General features: G+C 38.0%; 1 long non-coding RNA gene across 1 annotated transcript; it reads right to left on the bottom strand.

The window, feature by feature from the left end:
- Nucleotides 1–1,349: 1,349 nt before the first annotated feature.
- LOC140680326 (uncharacterized) lies at nucleotides 1,350–4,330 on the bottom strand. Its single transcript, XR_012051492.1, has 2 exons — nucleotides 2,945–4,330; nucleotides 1,350–1,952 (listed from the first exon to the last, which is right to left on the bottom strand). It is a non-coding gene; the product is annotated as an uncharacterized lncRNA (long non-coding RNA).
- Between the last annotated feature and the right edge of the window lie 1,392 nt (nucleotides 4,331–5,722).

The following is a 5,722-nucleotide window of genomic DNA, read 5'->3' as shown; positions in this document are numbered from 1 at the left end:
GAAGAAAGCGGGGGGGGGGGGGGGAATGGGGAAAAAAGAAAGAAACAAACAAAAGAAAATCAAGAAAAAGAAAAAAGAAAAAAGAAGGAAACTGAGTGAGTATTGAGATCCTTGCTTTGAGTAACACTACATGGGGAATTTCAAACAAGATGGTCAGTCACTGTGCATTAGTTACCCCAGCAGCCTCCCCTGCATTCTCCAGCAAGGCCTCCAGCCCTGCTCTGCTTGCCCAGTTCAGGTGCTATGGGACTGGCACTGTCCATGACTACCCACAGCCTCTGACAGGGTCACCCAGGGCTCCAGCTCAGCTCAGGGAGCAGCCCTGCTCTTTGCTGCTCCCTGACATACATGACCACATAACTGGCATATATACGATCCAACGCTTTAACCGCATGTGAAACATCCCCTGCTTATCCTTGGTACGCACAAGAGATTGTCACATGGGACCATTTCTGTATCTGCGCCACTGATAGCAACAGTTTACAGGGGTCTTATTTACTCAAAAGTTGGTCACTTCTGCACAGGAACAATTTGGATTTTCTGAAAAGGTCAGAATTTTCACCCAAGATGTTAGTCAATACATTGCACATCCAGACTGGTACAGACAACGTATTTCACCTGGGAAAATCTTAGGGACAGTTTGAAATTCTGACATCAAGAGGTCCCCTGAAAATTAGTCAACAGCTTTTTTGGGGAAGATGACTAAGATTTCAGTAATAAACTTTTCTTCAGTCAGTCCATTTTCTTGTCTATGCAGATAGCTTCACAGGGAATTTCTGGACCACACCAAGAACTAATGACTTAAGTGCATTGGGTGTGCACAAAAGCTCAGAACTCATACCCTGTTATACAGCAATTATAGCTGAAGAACAAATTTGAGACTAACTTGCAAATTATATTTCATCCATAACAGCTTAACTGCTATAATCCAAATATATCATATATATAACTGAACATATCTCCTCACTGTAGCTGAAAACAAGATTGGATATACTGAAAAAAAAGACAGGAGGAACACCTACCTGCCTTGAGGCTTGCAGGTCTGCAATGATGAAGCTTGCTTTGACCAAAAGCTGAAGTAACATTCTATGGAGAACAATCCCCTCGAATAAATCTCCTGGTTCCTGATTGCAGGGCATTCTCAGTCATCCTCATTAACATAAAACTTGACATAAAATTACACTAATATAATTTGTAGTTGCCCATCTTTAAAAAAGATCCCTAAGTCCTGCAATCCATTGAGTTATTATCACCTCTCCAGATTTACAATGGCAATATGCACAGTAATGATTTTATTTTAAGCAGAAATCATTCAAAGTACATTATTCAGCAACATTCATTCAATCATATAAATGTTTAAAGATGGGCATTTATTAGAGGTATGAGTTAATGAGCATAGTATAATTAAGGAGCCTTTGTTTAATTACATATTTAGATGCTAGAAAATATCATGCTTCCCAACTGAACTCCTGCAACATACGCACAATTTTAATTTTAGACTTCGAAGTACTTCTCCCAATAGATTAGTTTTAAATGTCAGTGTTCCAGACTCTAGCCAAATGCAGCAAATGAAAATGTGATAATAAGAGATATGATGGCTCTACAGGATCTATAATGCATTAATTGACACCACCTTATAACATATCTTACATGCAACATTTTTTTCATACAAGAAAGTAGGACCATGCCCATCTAAGTAGGACTCAGAGACTTTGTTGTTCATCTCAGCTGCCAATTGTTAAACTCATAAGGATTATTTTCCCAGTTATTTTTTCCCCATGATTCTTTTCCTTGAAGGTTCCATAGTGTATCAACCATATTTTTGTGATCGTGTAAAATACTCTTCTCATATTTATTGTAGGAAATTTGAAAGAGACTGCAGGGTGGTCCTTTGGCTCACAATGAGCACTCCTTCTTCCACATTAGTTTCTGCTGGGATTTGATCCAGTTGCCTAAAAACAGAGATCTCAGTTTAGGCTAGTGCTTTTTTAAAACTACATTTAATCATGAGATAGCTGCCTAAAGGCAGACAACCTACTTCCCTATTTACACAATGGAAGAGGTTATGGATAGAAAGCCTTCAGCTGGAGTGATTCAGGTGACTCAGCTTTATCAAGTTGACAATACAGCAACATGAAGGAAAAGTGCTGCAGACCATCACACTAAAACCTCCTCCTCCCACTCATTCCCTCCATAGTTCTGCTCAGTCTTGCTACTTCTTCAAATCCATCCTTACCCCACTTTTCAAAAACCACAAACATTGGAGGTTTATTTTTCCTTTTCTGTTAGCATCTTTACCCTAATCCCAGATGAACTATGTAGAAAGTAGAAGATTCAATTTTCATGGACAAAAAGTTGTTGTCTCTTTCTAAGACAATTCTAAGAGAGGAGTCTCAGCTTCTGGTCTTACAGAAGCAGAAAGTTTTCAAAACCCAGCACACCTGGACACCATGGTTCCCATCTGTCACAGCCAAAGCCAATTAGCTATATCATGCAAAAATCACATACGTTCAGCCAATAAATATTACAGTTGCTATATGTAGTACAGTGTGATAGATGAATTTACATGCTTAACTTCTTGCTCAAAGAATCCACAGACGCTGGCAGCTGAAAATTGCTGTCACTGAGTAACATATAGGATGGTAGTTTTCACACTTTACCCTGTAAGGTGGAAGAAGACCTATAATATAAGGTCTGACTGGAGGAGAGAGGCTAACTAGGCATAGATGGGATTGTCAAAAAACAACATATAAAGGATGTCCTGAGTGGGCCTGGGAAGATATACAGACACAATTTCCTCTTTCTTCACTGTCATCACATTGTATACAGGATAAGAATATCGGAGTATGAAGTACTTTATACAATAAATGCCTTTAACTGAGAGCACATACTGGAAGAATTCAGTACTGACAGATTTCTACAAGGACACAATCTCTTCACAGACCTGACAGCAATGCTTGATCTTTCCTGTAGTGGTGACAGCATTCATCTGACCAGGTAAACTGCTCAAATTCCATGGATCATCAGTAATATGGACCAAGGTCCCAGTGGCACATCATTGTGGCTGGCTGCCTACAAGCCACAAGAAGTCAGCGCTGATTCATCTAGACTAAGCAAGAAGTGTTTGCTTAAGGTGCTCAGCACCGTAAGTCCTTCATTGTCAGCCCCAGTTTACATGAGGTCACTTTCTCTTACAGCAAAACCAGTCAAATTATATACTAACACAAGTTATAGGTTTATTTAAATAGACAGAGAAATCTGGGGCTCAGACACAAGACTAAGAAATCAAACTGCCCCTGATGTAAATCTGAAATTATGCCTTTTCTTTCAGTAGCTATTAATAACTGAGTCTATATCACTCCAACATGTGCAATACCTAAGGAATAATTTTTAAAAAAAGGTTTTAGGAGAGATTTAATATTTCTATAGCCTTTATCCTCCTGCTCACAATTCTTTCCACACCATTAGTCTAAATTTTTGGAGTCTGACAGTTGAAGAATATTGTGTCTTGTTCTAATCACTGCCTTCCTTTGTCAAATTCAATCTTGTGCAATATAAAAAAGAGAAATTTTCAAATTAAATTTCCTTAGACTACTAGTGAGTACTTCAAAAGGACATCTGAGATAAGAACCATAGGAGTCACCAGCTGAGACAGAAGTGTTTGAAGCTGGATGGGAGCTCTCTGTCCTTTATAACTGTTCATTCAAGGATCCATTCCCATGCCTGTAAAAAATTGTACTTCAAAGCATTAAGACTGTAGTTCAATGCATAGGGGAACTACACATGGCCTTTATCAAAAGGCAGTCAAAGTGATGTATTTTTGGAAGCAGTTCATTTTACACTGTTTTGGGTAAGTGACTTCTGTTGGTTCTGTGGCGAGACTCCAGATGTAAGCACACACCAGCATAAAGACATAATCTTGATAGTATTCTATGGCACAATAGAATATCTCTACCCAGATATATATGCTTGAAGGAAATTTATGCATGATTTTCCACAAATTCAGCCTTTTATATAATTACTCAAATTAAAAGAAGCCAAAAGTGTCTTTAGTTTCCAGCCTATGATAAATACCCGAGTCTGTGTTGTAGAGCAATTCCAGTTTCCAGAATTTCACAGCTCTTCATATGGAATTTGTACCAATGAGAAAAAAAAAGCTGGACAGCATCAAAAATGAGCCCATTATTATCTCTCAAAAATTTCCATTCCAAAAAGCACGCAGTAATAACGAAATAGCTCACCAGGAAGTTTGAGGGAAGAGTGGATGGATTTTTTGCTTTTAGATCCTTCAGTCTACAACTGTCATGTCACAAATCCTTTTATGTCTCTCTTTTTTTTTTTTTTTTTTTTTTTTTTTAATTAATTCATTCCTGGCATCATCTTAAGCTGCAGAGATGCCCAGACCTCAATAGCATCTTTGCTCTTCTATTAATAATCAGTGAACAAATGAAAAGGCATGAAAAAAATCACAAAAATAAGTTTAATAAATGGATCCCTTTATGTGCTGATTTTTCTTTCAGATATCTCTCCCATTCCTTGATTATCTGTTTTTCCTTTGTAGAGCCTTTTGCCAATCTGTACGCAGGGACTGATACCACAAGAAGGTTGCTAAGCAACTTAAAATGAAAATCATATAGTGGACTATCAGGCATTTCTAATGAAGCCTTCTTGAGCCATACCTTAGTCTTCACACCTCACGAGTAAGCCTGGGATTATGAACTGGTGTAACAGATAGGAAGTGACTTCCAATTAGTATACCGGAGTGTACAGAGAAGCAGCATGCCAGAAGGAAAGTTATTAATGAGAGCAAGATATACACACTTAATATTGAAGGGCATCAGACTGAGAAATCATGGAATGACCAGCGAGATAGGCTTATTGGATGCACAGTTGTGCAAGCTACCTAAGCTCCAAGTCTGAATAAATGGAATGGTAAACAACATCAATAGTGAAGCCGTTTTTTGCATCTGTATTATTAAATAAAGCTCCTGGAAATGCTCCTGGACAGTATTTCATATTGTGTTACTCTGCTGACATGGTCCCTGAAAAGCTTGTGCCATTCACAATCTCCTAAAACATTTCTTAGGACTGTTGGGGAGTTAACACTGGCTACAGATGACCCCCAAAAGGCACTGTGGGTGTTTTCATGATGTCCTGCAGCATAAGGGAGTTTAATAGTATAATTGTGTGAATGAGGGTTTTTCCACAGAGCTGCCCTCAGTAATGGACAAAACTCCAATTCATAATAATTGAGCTGAGCCTGCAAGGATTCAGCTGTGCTTTTTCTACCTTGACAGATTTCTTGATCTCTGGATCCTAGTACTTTACTCACATGTTCTGATTTACATTTTTATACTTTCTTATGTGACATTCAGAAACTTTTGATCAAAACTAGAATCTGTATTTTTCAGAGAATCAGAGAATTGTTTTCTGAGTATGTGATACATATATGCAGTTTACCAGACTGCATGTATGTATGCTGCTTTACAGTATAAAAATGGTTATTTGAATAATTCACCACTTGAATTTCAATTATTGAAAAAGTCTTATTACTCAGTTATATTATTCTATGTATTTCCTTCTCTTTGCCATGTTACTTTGGCAATTATAAGCATGCACAATGGCTATTGTGTTCCCGTGGTGACACATCAAATGTGTAAGCTCTTATAATTTTGTCGCTGATTAAATAATACATAATCACTGCAGGAAATTTGCAGGATGT

The sequence above is a fragment of the Taeniopygia guttata genome, chromosome 1 (assembly GCF_048771995.1).
Source record: "Taeniopygia guttata chromosome 1, bTaeGut7.mat, whole genome shotgun sequence".
Classification (NCBI taxonomy): Eukaryota; Metazoa; Chordata; class Aves; order Passeriformes; family Estrildidae; genus Taeniopygia; species Taeniopygia guttata.
Note: the sequence above shows the minus strand (reverse complement) of the source record. Positions and strands in the feature narration are given on the sequence as shown.